An 18,360-nucleotide genomic window follows, 5' to 3' on the forward strand; every position below is an offset into this window, starting at 1 on the left:
GGTGGGGATCATATTTCTGAATTCCATGAGTGCCCTATTAGGGTGAAAGAGGTTGAGGTGTCAAGGATCAAGGCTGTACAGCAAATATCCTATGTGGAGGTGGTGAAGAGTGTTGAAGGGGCAAAAGGCCACAGTTCTGAAGAAGATATGGTGGTGGATGCACCACAACCAGTTGCAAATGTTGTACGTCAATCAAGTGATCTGGATACACTTATTGTGAAGAAGATGGATTTGGTAGCATTTATAGCCACAGTTATTAATTGTACAGCACAAGTGTGAGAGACGCAGACTCGGTCTCAACTTTTAAGTCTTTATTGAAGACTCATCTCTTCAGTAGGTCCTATGATTGCGTGTAGTCTGGCCCAGGAGTGTGAAGGTGAACGGAAAGGCACTGGAGCAACGAACCGCCCTTGCTGTCTCTACCTGGCCGGATCCCCTCTCTCCACTGGGATTCTCTTCCTCTAACCCTATTACAGGGGCTGAGTCACTGGCTTACTGGTGCTCTTCCATGCCGTCCCTAGGAGGGGTGCATCACTTGAGTGGGTTGAGTCACTGACGTGATCTTCCTGTCTGGGTTGGCGCCCCCCCTTGGGTTGTGCCGTGGCGGAGATCTTTATGGCCTATACTCAGCCTTGTCTCAGGATGGTAAGTTGGTGGTTGAAGATATCCCCCTAGTGGTGTGGGGGCTGTGCTTTGGCAAAGTGGGTGGGGTTATATCCTGCCTGTTTGGCCCTGTCCGGGGGTATCGTCAGACGGGGCCACAGTGTCTCCCGACGCCTCCTGTCTCAGCCTCCAGTATTTATGCTGCAGTAGTTTGTGTCGGGGGGCTAGGGTCAGTCTGTTATATCTGGAGTATTTCTCCTGTCTTATCCGGTGTCCTGTGTGAATTTAAGTATGGTCCCTCTAATTCTTTTTTTCTCTCTCTCTGAGGACCTGAGCCCTAGGACCTTGCCTCAGGACTACCTGGCCGTGCTGCTGCTCCAGTTTCAACTGTTCTGCCTGCAGCTATGAACATTTTGAGATATCAGATGATGTAAGAAGGGCTTAATAAATACATTTGATTTGAAGAGTCCCAAATGTCCAAGAAGCTGGACATCATTATATCTGCAGCCGAGATGTTTTTGGGCCTCCAAGACCTCAAATCAAATCAAATGTATTTATATAGCCCTTCGTACATCAGCTGATATCTCAAAGTGCTGTACAGAAACCCAGCCTAAAACCCCAAACAGCAAGCAATGCAGGTGTAGAAGCACGGTGGCTAGGACAAACTCCCTAGAAAAGCCAAAACCTAGGAAGAAACCTAGAGAGGAACCAGGCTATGTGGGGTGGCCAGTCCTCTTCTGGCTGTGCCGGGTGGAGATTATAACAGAACATGGCCAAGATGTTCAAATATTCAGAAATGACCAGCATGGTCAAATAATAATAATCACAGGCAGAACAGTTAAAACTGGAGCAGCAGCACGGCCAGGTGGACTGGGGACAGCAAGGAGTCATCATGCCCGGTAGTCCGACTTAACGGCAGAAGCACTGCAGGGACTACTGTCTCCAGGAAATGTCCCGCCATCACAGGATCTTCTGAGCCTGTGTAAGGAACTGATTAAAACAGAAAAGCAGGCTGATTTAATTAACATTTAGTTACTAATAGTTTGTACAATAGTTTGTAATTATCCACCTATACAGTAGGTGGTGGTACGCACATAACTGTTGCGAACGCCATGTCAGAGCAAAGACCAAGCCAACCCAATGGTCACTCTGACAGAGCTCCAGAATTCCTCTGTGGAAATGGGAGAACCTTCCAGAAGGACAACCATCTCTGCAGCACTCCACCAATCAGGCCTTTATGGTAGAGTGACCAGATGGAAGCCACTCCTCTGTCAGTAAAAGGCACATGACAACCCACTTGAAGTTTGCCAAAAGGCACCTAAAGGACTCTCAGACCATCAGAAACAAGATTTTCTGTTCTGATGAAGCCAACATTGAACTATTTGGCCTGAATGCCAAGTGTCACATCTGGATGAAACCTGGCACCATCTCTACGGTGAAGCATGGTGGTGGCAGCATCATGCTGTGGGGATGTTTTTCAGGGGCAGGGACTGGGAGACTAGTCAGGATTGAGGCAAGGATGAACAGAGCAAAGTACAGAGAGATCCTTAATGAAAAACCTGCTCCAGAGCGATCAGGACCTTAGACTGGGGCAAAGGTTCACCTTCCAAAAGGACAACAACCCTAAGCACGCAACCAAAACAATGCAGGAGTAGCTCTGGGACAAGTCTCTGAATGTCCTTGAGTGGCCCAGCCAGTGGCCCAACTTTATTTTTTTCCTAAAGTATTTATATTTACTTCGGATCCGGAACCCCTCAACTGAAGCTAGCCAGCTAACTACCAGCTATCAGTCAGCAAACCATTGCTAGCGGTCTTCAGCTAACCGGTCATCAGCTAACCTTTAGCTTGGAAAGCTCTCGCCAGTTCGAACAACGCGACTCTAACCAGAGCATAACGGACCTATTATTATTTTTATTTTTTTATCCCCGGATTCCCACCGCTAACGGAACATTTTCAGCTGGATCTTCACAACTAACTAACTAGCTAACCGCAACCCCGGATGATTACTCCTGGCTAGCGTTTCCACCCACTTAGCTTGAAGCTAGCCCGGCCAGAGCTCCTGTGCTACCACCGAAGCATACTCCTGGGCTACAATATCCTGACCCACGACCGGTCTATCGATGTCACCGCATGAAGAGGCATAAACAGACTCACCCCATCGCGACGCCCCCCAAAGGCTAACTTTCTAGCCCTTGCTATCTCCTTGCTTGCTAATTCGGCCTGCTAACTGCTAGCTTGTTTAGCCCCGGTCCGCTAACTGCTACCTTGTTTAGCCCCGGCCTACTAACTGTTAGTTTGTTAGCACAGGCCTGCTAACCGTCTGAATCGCCGCGTCCCAAACACTCACTGGACCCATATTTACTTTTCAATTTTTATTTTGTTTATACCTTCCGTTCACCTGCCTCACCCAATGTGATACGGAATCGCTATTATTTTGAATTTTTAGAACACACTCAAGAACCTCCAGAAGCTAACCAGCTAACTAGCTACAAGCTATTCAGTCATTGTTAGCCACTGCTAATGGCTTTTACCGTTTACCTTCTGCACAGCCAGCCAGTTTTTTAACCTGGATAATACTTGCCAGTCCAGCTTTCCTGCCCCATCCACCGCTGCCCCCTGGACACTGATCACTTGGCTACATAGCTGATGCATGCTGGACTGTCCATTAATCACGGTACTCCATTCTGCTTGTTTATGTTTTATCTGTCGACCCCAGCCGCACTCAGGCTCTGTGTGTAGTTAATCCGACCCTCCCTGCCTAGTCAACGCCATTTTACCTGCTGTTGTTGTGCTAGCTGATTAGCTGTTGTTGTCTCACCTACTGTTTTAGCTACTGTTTTAGCTAGCTCCCCCAATTCAACACCTGTGATTACTGTATGCCTCGCTGTATGTCTCTCTCAAATGTCAATATGCCTTGTATACTGTTGTTCAGGTTAGTTATCATTGTTTTAGTTTACAATGGAGCCCCTAGTTCCACTCTTCATACCCCTGATACCTCCTTTGTCCCACCTCCCACACATGCAGTGACCTCACCCATTACAACCAGCATGTCCAGTGATACAACCTCTCTCATCATCACCCAGTGCCTGGGCTTACCTCCGATGTACCTGCACCCCACCATACCCCTGTCTGCGCATTATGCCCTGAATATATTCTACCATGCCCAGAAATCTGCTCCTTTTATTCTCTGTCCCCAACGCTCTAGGTGACCAGTTTTGATAGCCTTTAGCCGCACCCTCATTCTACTCCTCCTCTGTTCCGCGGGTGATGTGGAGGTAAACCCAGGCCCTGCATGTCCCCAGGCACCCTCATTTGTTGACTTCTGTGATCGAAAAAGCCTTGGTTTCATGCATGTCAACATCAGAAGCCTCCTCCCTAAGTTTGTTTTACTCAGCCATGTCTGAATCCTGGCTCAGGAAGGCCACCAAAAATTCTGAGATTTCCATACCCAACTATAACATTTTCCGTCAAGATAGAACTGCCAAAGGGGGAGGAGTTGCAGTCTACTGCAGAGATAGCCTGCAAAGTAATGTCATACTTTCCAGGTCCATACCCAAACAGTTCGAACTACTAATTTTGAAAATCACTCTCCAGAAATAAGTCTCTCACTGTTGCCGCCTGTTACCGACCCCCCTCAGCTCCCAGCTGTGCCCTGGACACCATTTGTGAATTGATCGCCCCCCATCTAGCTTCAGAGTTTGTTCTGTTAGGTGACCTAAACTGGGATATGCTTAACACCTCGGCAGTCCTACAATCCAAGCTAGATGCCCTCAATCTCACACAAATCATCAAGGAACCCACCAGGTACAACCCTAAATCTGTAAACAAGGGCACCCTCATAGACGTCATCCTGACCAACTGGCCCTCCAAATACACCTCCGCTGTCTTCAACCAGGATCTCAGCGATCACTGCCTCATTGCCTGTATCCGCTACGGAGCCGCAGTCAAACGACCACCCCTCATCACTGTCAAACGCTCCCTAAAACACTTCTGTGAGCAAGCCTTTCTAATCGACCTGGCCCGGGTATCCTGGAAGGACATTGACCTCATCCCGTCAGTTGAGGATGCCTGGTCATTCTTTAAAAGTAACTTCCTCACCATTTTAGATAAGCATGCTCCGTTCAAAAAATGCAGAACTAAGAACAGATATAGCCCTTGGTTCACTCCAGACCTGACTGCCCTCGACCAGCACAAAAACATCCTGTGGCGGACTGCAATAGCATCGAATAGTCCCCGCAATATGCAACTGTTCAGGGAAGTCAGGAACCAATACACGCAGTCAGTCAGGAAAGCTAAGGCCAGCTACTTCAGGCAGAAGTTTGCATCCTGTAGCTCCAACTCCAAAATGTTCTGGGACACTGTGAAGTCCATGGAGAACAAGAGCACCTCCTCCCAGCTGCCCACTGCACTGAGGCTAGGTAACACGGTCACCACCGATAAATCCATGATTATCGAAAACTTCAACAAGCATTTCTCAACGGCTGGCCATGCCTTCCGCCTGGCTACTCCAACCTCGGCCAACAGCTCCGCCCCTCCCGCAGCTACTCGCTCAAGCCTCTCCAGGTTCTCCTTTACCCAAATCCAGATAGCAGATGTTCTGAAAGAGCTGCAAAACCTGGACCCGTACAAATCAGCTGGGCTTGACAATCTGGACCCTCTATTTCTGAAACTATCCGCCGCCATTGTTGCAACCCCTATTACCAGCCTGTTCAACCTCTCTTTCATATTGTCCGAGATCCCCAAGGATTGGAAAGCTGCCGCAGTCATCCCCCTCTTCAAAGGGGGAGACACCCTGGACCCAAACTGTTACAGACCTATATCCATCCTGCCCTGCCTATCTAAGGTCTTCGAAAGCCAAATCAACAAACAGGTCACTGACCATCTCGAATCCCACCGTACCTTTTCCGCTGTGCAATCTGGTTTCCGAGCCGGTCACGGGTGCACCTCAGCCACGCTCAAGGTAGTAAACGATATCATAACCGCCATCGATAAAAGACAGTACTGTGCAGCCGTCTTCATCGACCTTGCCAAGGCTTTCGACTCTGTCAATCACCATATTCTTATCGGCAGACTCAGTAGCCTCGGTTTTTCGGATGACTGCCTTGCCTGGTTCACCAATTACTTTGCAGACAGAGTTCAGTGTGTCAAATCGGAGGGCATGCTGTCCGGTCCTCTGGCAGTCTCTATGGGGGTGCCACAGGGTTCAATCCTCGGGCCGACTCTTTTCTCTGTATATATCAATGATGTTGCTCTTGCTGCGGGCGATTCCCTGATCCACCTCTACGCAGACGACACCATATACTTCCGGCCCGTCCTTGGACACTGTGCTATCAAACCTCCAAACGAGCTTCAATGCCATACAACACTCCTTTCGTGGCCTCCAACTGCTCTTAAACGCTAGTAAAACCAAATGCATGCTTTTCAACCGTTCGCTGCCTGCACCCGCACGCCTGACCAGCATCACCACCCTGGATGGTTCCGACCTTGAATATGTGGACATCTATAAGTACCTAGGTGTCTGGCTAGACTGCAAACTCTCCTTCCAGACTCATATCAAACATCTCCAATCGAAAATCAAATCAAGAGTCTGCTTTCTATTCCGCAACAAAGCCTCCTTCACTCACGCCGCCAAACTTACCCTAGTAAAACTGACTATCCTACCGATCCTCGACTTCGGCGATGTCATCTACAAAATTGCTTCCAACACTCTACTCAGCAAACTGGATGCAGTTTATCACAGTGCCATCCGTTTTGTCACTAAAGCACCTTATACCACCCACCACTGTGACTTGTATGCTCTAGTCGGCTGGCCCTCGCTACATATTCGTCGCCAGACCCACTGGCTCCAGGTCATCTACAAGTCCATGCTAGGTAAAGCTCCGCCTTATCTCAGTTCACTGGTCACGATGGCAACACTCTCCAGCAGGTGTATCTCACTGATCATCCCTAAAGCCAACACCTCATTTGGCCGCCTTTCGTTCCAGTTCTCTGCTGCCTGTGACTGGAACGAATTGCAAAAATCGCTGAAGTTGGAGACTTATATCTCCCTCACCAACTTCAAACATCTGCTATCTGAGGAGCTAACCGAACGCTGCAGCTGTACATAGTCTATCGGTAAACAGCCCACCCATTTTTACCTACCTCATCCCCATACTGTTTTTATTTATTTACTTTTCTGCTCTTTTGCACACCAATATCTCTACCTGTACATGACCATCTGATCATGTATCACTCCAGTGTTGTTAATCTGCAAAATTGTAATTATTCGCCTACCTCCTCATGCCTTTTGCACACAATGTATATAGACTCCCCTTTTTTTTCTACTGTGTTACTGACTTGTTAATTGTTTACTCCATGTGTAACTCTGTGTTGTCTGTTCACACTGCTATGCTTTATCTTGGCCAGGTCGCAGTTGCAAATGAGAACTTGTTCTCAACTAGCCTACCTGGTTAAATAAAGGTGAAATAAAAAATAAATAAAAAAAAAGAGCCCGGACTTGAACCCAATCAAACATCTTTGGAGAGACCTGAAAATAGCTCTGCAGTGACGCTCCCCATCCAACCTGACAGAGCTTGAGAGGATCTGCAGAGAAGAGTGGGAGAAACTCCCCAAACACAGTTGTACCCAAGAAGACTCGAGGCTATAATCGCTGCCAAAGGTGCTTCAACCAAGTACTGAGTAAAGGGTCTGAATACTTATGTAAATGTGATATTTGCATTTTTTTTATTTATTTATTAAATTGTTAACATTTCTAAAAACCTGTTTTTGCTTTGTCATTGTGGGGTATTTTGTGTAGATTGGGGATTCTTTTTATTTTTTATATTTAGAATAAGGCTGAAACGTAACAATGTGGAAAAAGTCAAGGGGTCCGAATACTTTCCGAATGTACCGTATGTCATAAGTGTTTCCAACGTAGGTTTAGAGATAGCTCTGTCATTTCCAATGCTAGAGAGCTGGCAGTGTGGTGCCAGGATAATAACCTCTCCATCAACATGATCAAGACAAAGGAGATGATTGTGGACTACAGGAAAAAGAGGACCAAGCACTACCCCATTTTCTTTGACGGGGCTGGAGGCATCTGCTCGGACTCCGACTTCAAGGCACTACAGAGGGTAGTGGGTATGGCCCAGTAAATCACTGGGGCCAAGCTTCCTGTCATCCAGGACCTCTATACCAGGCGGTGTCAGGAAGGCCCTAAAAATTGCCAAAGACTCCAGTCACCCTAGTCATAAACAGTTCTCTCTGCTACCACACATCAAGCGGTACCGGAGCGCCACGTCTAGGTCCAAAAGGCTTAACAGCTTCTAGACCAAGCCATAAGTCTCCTGAACAGCTAATCAAATGGCTACCCGGACTATTTGCATATCCCCCCCATTTTTACACTGCTCTACTCTGTTTATTATCGATGCATAATAACTTTACCTCTACCTACATGTACATATTACCTCGATTACCTAGACTAACCGGTGCCCCCACACATTGACTCTGTACTGCTACCCCTTGTATATAGCTTCGCCACTGTTATTTTATTGTTGCTCTTTAATAAAACCTTTTTACTTCAGTTTATTTTAGTAAATACTTTCTTAACACTTATTTTTCTTAACTGCATTGTTGGTTAAGGGCTTGTAAGTAAGCATTTCACTGTAAGGTCTACACCTGTTGTATTCAGCGCATGTGACAATTATAATTTGATTTGAAGGTGAGTGTTGAGCCAATATCTTCTCTGTATATATCTGCAGATCCAGAGGCATCAGGCAGTAGGTCCTCTGTTTTCCTGGCCAAATTAATTGTGGTAGAAAATTCTAATGACATTCTGATTCATAATCTAGCTCTACTGGACTCCCGTCCTGAGCCTGCCGTTGGCTTGAGCTGGAGCTTGCTGTTATTTAAGTCCCGCCGTGGGACTATCCTGGTGTTGCATACTTCAGTTGCATTGTGGTCACTTCTCGCTCTGTCCTGTTCCTCCCAGGACCCCAAAACACGTGGCAATGGCTGGCGTGAACCCACGTAGACCTCTCTGCAACCTTGACCGCTGTCTGGGTTGTCAGGAGCCCCTGGAATGGACCAGTCCAGCGCTGTTGGTGCCAAGTCTATCTGCAGGGTCCTTGATGACCACCCAATCTTCTGGCTGCAATTTGTGGAGCTGTCCTCCTCTTTTGTTCAGGCAAAGCTGCTTCTGTGACGGGGTGAGTGACTGGTTGCCGGGAAGTCAGGCACAGGAGAGCAGAGATGGGTGATAACAGGATAACTTTAATATACACCCTGGCCCAAAGGCACAGGTGAGGCAGCACAAAGCACAACCACAGTAACATGAACCGGATTCAACAAAACAAACAAACCTAGGTAACAAACCTAGGAAACAGAGGGTAATATACATTTAGTCTGATGAGGGAATGTGAACCAGGTGTGCAGGAAAACAAGACAGAACAAATGGAAAATGAAAGGTGGAGCGGCGATGGTTAGAAGACCGGTGACGTTTACCACCGAACGCAGCCCGAACAAGGAGAGGGACCGACTTCTGTGGAAGTCTGACAACTTCAGAGCATTGTTAAGTGCAGTTCAGAGCATAGTAACTTGCGATTCCAGCAGTGTACTTGACAGGTATTCGACCTGTCCTTAAGAAAAATGTGATCAACAGTTCATCATTATGCAATCATTCATTCACAATCATTCTGGCATTGTGTGCGTCCACACATTAATTCATGGGGTACCCCCTCATTTGCTTAGTTCTTTAACAGTATCTACATTTCTTAACAGCAGTCAACTCTTAGCTCAATCAGTTAACTAATTCCAGGCCTATTTTAAATTCAATTTGGTTCACTTAAATTCAAATCCAAAGATCAGTCAACTCAATTCTGCTTACTTAAATTCAGCGCCCGAGAGTACAGGTACTCTTTCAACCATTACTTCTCCCTTTTGACACATTGGCTCACTTCCCCAGGCCCTGCACCTTATTGCAGATCAGAAACATCCTGTAGAGAAAACAACATGTTTTTTAACAGAGACATGATGTTCAATAAAATAGCCTCCCAACAAGTTTTCAACCAATTTAGAATGTGAAATTATCTTCCCAGATGATGTGAAGAACCCATGTTGCCAAAGTCATGCACTACCCGAAATGCATACCTGCTGCCAGTATACATCGTAACAGTATCCTTAAACAAAATGCATGCACAGGTGAGAGCAAACAATTCTGCAGCTTGGGATGACAGATGTGGTGGTATATTTAGCACTCTCTAGGGAAGGCAGCCATAGTTAATGTATAAGACACTAGTGGTTCTCCTTCAGTACCCCTGGAGTCCACTGTATCTTGTCATTCATCACCATCTTGTGGTCAGAGAGTGTCTGTACAAGTGTCTGTAACCTCAGCATAGTCATGCAGCCAGGCTCTACAATAGCCTGCCATTCCTGCGTGTCAACACATAGTACCAGTCAAAAGTTTGGACACCTACTCATTCCAGAGTTTTCCTTTATTTTTACTATTTTCTACATTGTAGAATAATAGTGAAGACATCAAAACTATGAAATAACACATATGGAATCATGTAGTAACCACAAAAGTGTTAAACAAATGTAAATATATTATATATTTGAGATTCTTCAAAATAGCCACCCTTTGCCTTGACAGCTTTGCACACTCTTGGCTGTTTTCTCAACCAGCTTCAAGAGGAAGTCACCTGGAATGCATTTCAATTAACAAGTGTGCCTTGTTAAAAGTTTATTTGTGGAATTTCTTTCCTTCTTAATGTGTTTGAGCCGATCAGTTGTGTTGTGACAGATAGGGGTGGTATACAGAAGACAGCCCTATTTGGTAAAGAACAGCTAAAATAAGCAAAATAAGAAAGTCCATCAGTACTTTAAGACATGAAGATCCTTAGGAACATTTCAAGAAATTTGAAAGTTTCTTCAAGTGCAGTCACAAAAACCATCAAGTGCTATGATGAAACTGGCTCTCATGAGGAAAGGAAGCTCCAGAGTTACCTCTGCTGCAGAGGATAAGTTCATTAGATTTACCAGCCTCAGAAACTGCAGCCCAAATAAATGTTTCACGGAGTTCAAGTAACAGACACATCTCAACATCAACTGTTGAGATGAGACTGCGTGAATTAGGCCTTCTTGGTCGAATTGCTGTGAATAAACCACTGCTAAAGGACACCAATAAGAAGAAGAGACTTGCTTGGGCCAAGAAACGCGAACAATGGTCATTAGACCAGTGGGAATCTGGCCTTTGGTCTGGAGTCCAAATTGGAGATTTCTGGTTCCAACTGCCGTGTGTATGTAAGATGCAGAGTAGGTGAACGGATGATCTCCGCATGTGTGGTTCCCACCGTGAAGCATGGAGGAGGAGGGGGTGTAATGGTGTGGGGGTGCTTTGCTGGTGACACTGTCAGTGATTTATTTAGAATTCAAGGCACACTTAACCAGCATAGCAACCACAGCATTCTGCAGCGATACGCCATCCCATCTGGTTTGAGCTTAGTGGGATTATCATTTGTTTTTCAACAGGACAATGGCCCAACACACCTCCAGGCTGTGTAAGTGCTATTTGACCAAGAAGGAGAGTGATGGAGTGCTGTATCAGATGACCTGGCCTCTACAATCACCCGACCTCAACCCAATTGAGATGGTTTGGGATGAGTTGGACAGCAGAGTGAAGGAAAAGCAGCCAACAAGTGCTCAGCATATGTGGGAACTCCTTCAAGTCTGTTGGGGAAAGCATTCCAGGGTAAGCTGGTTGAGAGCATGCCAAGTGTGTGCAAAGCTGTCATCAAGGCAAAGGGTATATACTTTGAAGAATCTCAAATATAAAATATATTTTGATTTGTTTAAAATATTTTTGGTGACTACATGATTCCATATGTGTTATTTCATAGTTGTGATATCTTCACTATATTCTACAATGTAGAAAATAGTAAACTTTGAATGAGTAAGTGTTTCCAAACTATTGACTGGTACTGTATGTTGTTTTGTAACTGACTGTGGTACAGAGAATGGCAGCCTCACACTCTACCGTTTCCTCCCATTGAATATAATATCATGTCCTAGATACTTAATGGATTGAGACACAAGCTGCAGTTTTTTTCTTAGAAACTTGGTGGCCATTTTCAGCAAGGAACACTAACAGAGCTCTGGTGTCGACTTTGCATGCTTGTTGGTTTTCAAGACACAGTAACATGTTGTCGACATACTGTATTAACGTACACCCAGCAGGGGGTATGAAACCCTCTAAATTGTTCGCCAAAGCAGCAGAAAAAAACACTGCAGGCGATCCCGTATAACCTTAGGGGCAAACGGTCCAAGTCCAACGTTTGTTTAAAAATGTAAGGGCGAACCAGAACTGTGATTCTGGAGCGACGGGAATGCTAAAGAAAGCATTAGCCAAATCAACAACTGAAAACCATTTAGCCGGTGCTGGCACTGCAGATAGTACTGTAACGGGGTTTGGCACAACGAGCGCTTGCATGAACTGCATCGTTAACAGGTCTGAGATCTTGAACAAAACGCCAATCACCTGAAGCTTTTCAGGCAGGAAGAATGGGGGTGTTGCAGGGAGAGTCTGGACAAGGCACCATTGCTCCTCTTTCTACCAATGAAGCATGAACAGCGTCAATATCCCACACTGCCTCCTGACTCGGAGGATACTGGGCTCGGCCGGGTCTGTGTGCTCTCAGGTGTGACGTAAACGGTTTCACCCCCCTCATTTGCCCAATGTCATACTTATCTTTATCCCACAGAGAGTCTGGGAGAACAGCCAACAAGGGTGGCTCAGTCTCCATGGAAACCATCTGTTTATTTGGCTTTGCATGATCTAAACCATGCACGCCTCGCTGTACAGCAGCAACCCAACAGCAAGGCACACATAATGTGTGCTCGTGGAGAATTTTAGACCCATCCGCTCTACCTTCCCAGTCAGTAACCTGCAAGACAGATTTCAACCAGACACCAGTATCCTCCCAGGCAACATCATCTGTCAAATCAAATCAAAGTTTATTTGTCACGTGCGCCGAATACAACCGGTGTAGACTTTACAATGAAAAGCTTACTTACAGGCTCTAACTAACAGTGCAAAAAAGGTATTAGGTGAACAATAGGTAAGTAAAGAAATAAAAACAACAGTACTGAGGCTATGTACAGTAGCGAGGCTATATACAGTAGCCTTAGCTGCTGAAACATGTGGTACCCTGTCACTAAAAATATAAAATAAAGCTTGTTCTTTAGACATGCAAAATTGGGGCCCACTATATGTCACTGCATAGTAAGCTCTCTTGTGGTGTGGTTCCTGTCAGCCAGTTCTGTTCATAATATAAATCTCTCGTCACTGGTACAATGTAAGTCTGTCTGTGGCATAAAACTACCAGTTTGTTTCCAACAGCTGCGGGCTGTTGAGAAAATCTCTTCAATTGGGTCACAATGTGATCCGTCATTGTGCTGTATGTCCCATGCATAGTACCAATCCCACGTTGGGTCAGTTAGGCAGCGTCATGAGATGGCATGTCCCCTGAGGCTGTATAACAGTGAGGCCCTTTTCTTTAAAAAATAATGTTAATTCCCAATGTACAGAGATCTCTTCCCACTAAATTTACAGGGCAACATGCAGAACAAATGAATTGATGTTTTATGCATGTCATCAACTTTAACAGGTAGAGGCATCGTGAACAACTCTTTCATAGTCATAGTCCCGAGGCTCCCACAGTGCTGACTGAATCGTTTCACATGGGAGGTTTGGACATAGATTTAGAATTTATGACAGACATTGCAGCGCCAGTATCTACTAGAAAATTGATTGACTCATCACTGACGAAGAGACACACCATTGGCTCCTCACAGGGGCTTGAAAACATCTTTAAATGCTTTCCAAGAGTGTCAACTGTCACTACCTCGCGTCAGTGGGGTGGGATGTAAAGGGTCGTTCTCAGCGGTGGTCCAGTTTTCAAACCCACCACGTTTGGTAGGTTTGCTTCGACATGTTCTAGTGAAATGTCCCTCCGGTCCACAGATATAGCAGGTCAAGCTATTACCTTGTGCTGTCTGTTGTCCAGCCCGTCCTTCAGCACTGTCTCCCCTTTTCTTGTCTCCCTCTACCTCTTCCTTTTCCTCGCTGTCCATCATTTTGAGGTCCTCCCTGAGCCTGCTGGCCCTGTCCTTGATAGAAGGCCAGCTGTGCAGCTTGTAGTTTCACAACCTCCCTTTTTCATTCTCTGTTTCGTCTTATCTTCTTGAGACAGTTGCTGCCTCTCAGCGTGTTTACAGTGTTCAATGACCGTCTGTTGATGGTCTGATGCCACTGTGCTTGCAGAAAAAGTTATCCAATCTATGCCTGTAGTCTTCCAGTGACCCTTTAGCTTTATGCGTGCAACTATGGATGGCTGTCCAATCAGTTATGGGTGGGTAATGTTATTTTATGCAATCACACAGTCTGGCCAGCTGGGTCTGATAAAGTCTGTCCTCCGTCCATCGAAACGGTAGTCATTGTAGGCGTGTGTAGAATGGGTTCCTACTGCACTGGGGCTGGCTCTGAGGGGTCTGTTGGTCCTGCAGTTGTATCAGGTATTGTTAGGGGAGCTGCGGCGGGGGAGGTGCCTGAGCGGGCTGCTGTTGGACAACCAGGGCGGGTGCTGGTGGGTACAGGGGTATAGTAGGGAGGCGTAAAGTCATTATCATAAATCATCCCAGTCTACTTGCCTTAGCTTTCTTGGTTTCTTCCAAGTCCTCTAACTTCTTTCTACATTCTGCCAATAAAGCTTCACTCAATGTGCCTTTTTAAGGGAAAATCTTCTACCTTGTGCCAGAGAGGTACCTGCTAGGGGTACCTGGTCCAGAATGTCCCTGCCCCACTTATCCACCATTACCTTGACCGGTCCTGTCAGCAGGTCGGGCAGACAAGGCTCTCCCTTACTGCTCTTGGCTCCCATTGTGAAACCCCGTCCACACACACACACACACACACACTTAGGAAACAAATACAAACACACAAAACAAACTGTATTTAGTTAGGAACGTCTTCCTTTCGTCAAATTCAAAAGGAGTCAGTTCTTCTCAATCAAAATATTTTGTTCCCACATGGTAGTTCCTCCTAAGCAAATGTTCTGTTTAAATGTAGGTTTGATATGTATAGCTGGTTTCTCAATCATAATCAACTGTTTTACCAGCCCACTGATTAATTCATTTTCTTTTACAACATTTTTCTAACCTGCAGGAGTATTTTTTTACTTCAATCTCAGGATTGTGCCATGGGACTACATAACTAGTAAACATGTCATGTCATCCCATGGCCGCTTCTCTGCTTCAACAGAGAACCCTACCCTGCTCCAACAGGGCAACTCGTCACAGAATTCCTCCTTTATTTAACACAGGAAATGCGTGGAGAACAGGAGGTCTTCTTAAAGAAAAACTAACAGGTCTGTGAGAGACGGAATTCTTACTGGTTGGTAGGTGATCAAATACTTATGTCATGCAATAAAATGCTAATTAATTACTTGAAAATCATACAATGTGATTTTCTGGATTTTTTGTGTAAGTGTACATATGATACAAATTACAGACCTCTACATGCTTTGTGAGTAGGGAAACCTGCAAAATCGGCAGTGTATCAAATACTTGTTCTCCCCACTGTATACCCACGACTGCGTGGCCTCCATCACCAAGTTTGCTGACGACACGACCTGATCACCAACAATGACAAGACTGCCTACAGGGAGGAGGTAGGCACTCCGACGGTGTGGTGCCAGGTAAACAACCTCTCCCTCAAAGTTAGCCAAACAAAGGAGCTGATTGTGGACTTCAGGAGGAACCTGGCTGGACATGCCCCCATCCTCATCAACGTGGGCCGCCGTGGAGATGGTCAATAACTTCAAATTCCTTAGTGTACACATCTCAGAGAAGCTGAAATAGTCTAACCACACAGACACCATAGTGAAGAAGGCACGACAGCGACTCTTCAGCCTCAGGATGCTGAAAAATGTTGCCCTGTCACCGAGGGCCCTCACAGTGTTCTACAGGAGTACCATCGAGAGCATACTCCTGGGCTGCATCACAGCCTGGTACGGCAACTCCATCGCTGCGGACCGCAAGGCTCTTCAGAGGGTGATGCATGCAGCCGAACGCACCATTGGGTGCACACTGCCTGACCAACAAAACTGACCAATAGTGTCTATCCTCAGACCATCAGGCTCCTGAATAACCACCACTAGTCAGCTATCTGCTCCCCCTCCCCCTGTTACTCCCCCTATGGACATTCTTTCTCCTACTGCTCCCCCCTCCCCCCAAATGGTCATGCTGCTGCTCCCCTTATGGTCATCCCACCCCCTCAACAGTCTTTACTCTGCCTCCGCCCATATGGACATTTATTTATTTATCATTGCCACAGTTGCTATTATGTACATAGTGCTATTTATATTTAAATCGTTTTTTTAAATGACCATTTTCATTATTTTATTTCACTTAGTCCTGCATGTCGGTGCTCGAAGCCTGTACCCTGAAATCACACCTGCAACCCTGTACACGTGACTATGAATCACTCTGAATCTGAATCAAATCTAAGAAGTGGTGAATCTGTTCTATGTGCACTATTTCTATGCATCCCAAGGTGATGTAGTGTCATTATGCACGTAACGCTGGTGACAGGTGTGCGCCATAACAATCAGCCTGGTGACCTAGAGGCTGGAGAGGGAGCACATGCGACCGTATCCTGTTGCAGCCCCTCTACGTCCACACCGTCTCTGTGAGTACAGATACTGATTCAACAAACCGTAAGCGGATCAAATACTTAACTTTTTAGTACTTTAATACACATATACAGTAAGTGAATTTGTCCCAATACTGTTGCTCCCCTAAAATGGATGGAAATACACTCAAATGAAAGTTGACAGTCTGCACTTTAACCTCATAGTCATTGTATAATTTCAAATATAAATTGCTGGAATACAGAGCCAAAACAAACAAACGCCACTGCCCGAATACTTTCGGAACTCACTTATTTGGGAAATTACATTTACAGAGATGCCCTCTTACCTCACATTTCTACAATATGGAAGTGTCCTTGAAAATCACACTGCTTGTAATACATTTAAACAGCATTTTGCACACTGTAATGCATCTTCTTGGGTGTTGACTACTTATGTGTTGAAGAGTTACAGATTCCGTGATAGAAATGAAAAGGTCACCGTAAAGCTGAACTTCCGCAATGTGGATTGAATAGAGCCCTTACACTTTCACCTTTAGTCAGGTGATATCAATTATCTCCTCCCTTTTCTCTGCATGTTGGAACTAGCGCTAAGGTACATGAAAGCTGTTATGGGCTAAAGCCCATTCACTTACAGCGTCTATTACTAAATTGAGTACAAGTTCTTCTTAAGAAAAGTATGCATCATGTCCACATCAGTGACAGTACTAGCTAAATCATCTTTGCACAGCTGGACCTGTATGCGTCAGAAACAAAATGAGACCTCAGACAATTTAATTTCATAATACATTTTATTATCCAAAGACAAGGCTGATGAGGCTCACGTGATAACATCATTTTTTAGATTTAAGTTTGTTCCTCATAGACATCAAGAGAGTATGACACATTAGTGCAACTCTGATCAAAACTCTTATCAAAACAAAATGTACAGATTATTTTTTACTTCTTAAAATGGTACAAGGCCATGACCATATTCACAATGTGATATATGTACCTGTAGAATGTATTCTTTATGGGTAACACATGATTAAATGGGTATACATGTATGACATTATTTAACCTTTATTTAACTAGGCAAGTCAGTTAAGAACAAATGCTTAATTACAATGACGGCCTAGGAACCTCATTTGTTCAGGGGCAGAACGACAGATTTGTACCTTGTCAGCTCGGGGATTCGATCTAGCAACCTTTCAGTTACTGGCCCAACGCTCTAACTACTAGGCTACCTGCTGCCCCTACATGAGTGTTGAATTTACACCTGCACTCAGGATTCTTCTCCTAACTTTTTGCTGATTATCTCGTGTTCGTCTTAGGCTAATGATATGTTTCTGTAAAAGTTATAAAGAAACGATGACTATACAGACCATTCACCAAAATACTGTTTGAGATACACTGAGTGTACAAAACATTAGGAGCACCTGCTCTTTCCATGACATAGACTGACCAGGTGACAGCTATGATCCCTTATTGATGTCACTTGATAAATCCACTTCATTCAGTGTTGATGAAGGGGAGGAGACAGGTTAAAGAAGGATTTTTAAGCCTTGAGACATGGATTGTGTATGTGTGCCATTCAGATGGTGAATGGGCAAGACAAAAGATTGAAGTGCCTTTGAAAGGGGTATGGTATTAGGTGTCAGGCACGCCGGTTTGAGTGTGTCAAGAACTGCTATGCTGCTGGGTTTTTCATGCTCAACAGTTTCCCGTGTTAGTATCAAGAACGGTCCACCACCCAAAGGACATCCAGCCAACTTGACACAACTGTGGGAAGCATTGGAGTCAACATGGGCCAGCATTCCTGTAGACCGCTTTCGACAACTTGTGAGTCCATGCCTCGTTATTGTTATTTTATTGTGTTACTTTTTACTTTAGTTTATTTGGGAAATATTTTCTTAACACTTCTTGAACTGCGCTGTTGGTTAAAGGCTTGTAAGTAAGCATTTCACAGTAAGGTCTACACTTGTATTCGGCACGTGACAAATAAAGTTTGATTTGATATTGTATATCAGTGCAATTGTTTTGTTATAGAGTATAGGCCTACTGAATTGTTCATACTTAAGAGACAAACATGCACC

General features: G+C 45.1%; 1 protein-coding gene across 1 annotated transcript in view; it reads right to left on the reverse strand.

Annotated features, from left to right (window-relative positions):
• LOC110491642 (heparan sulfate glucosamine 3-O-sulfotransferase 2-like) overlaps positions 1-14,068 on the reverse strand; it is a 46,490-nt gene extending 32,422 nt beyond the window's left edge. Inside the window, exon 1 of the mRNA XM_036946511.1 lies at positions 13,623-14,068. The gene's annotated coding sequence lies outside the window, so the exon portion shown is untranslated. The remainder of the gene's footprint in view (positions 1-13,622) is intronic.
• Positions 14,069-18,360: the final 4,292 nt, after the last annotated feature.

The sequence above is a fragment of the Oncorhynchus mykiss genome, chromosome 16 (genome assembly GCF_013265735.2).
Source record: "Oncorhynchus mykiss isolate Arlee chromosome 16, USDA_OmykA_1.1, whole genome shotgun sequence".
Classification (NCBI taxonomy): Eukaryota; Metazoa; Chordata; class Actinopteri; order Salmoniformes; family Salmonidae; genus Oncorhynchus; species Oncorhynchus mykiss.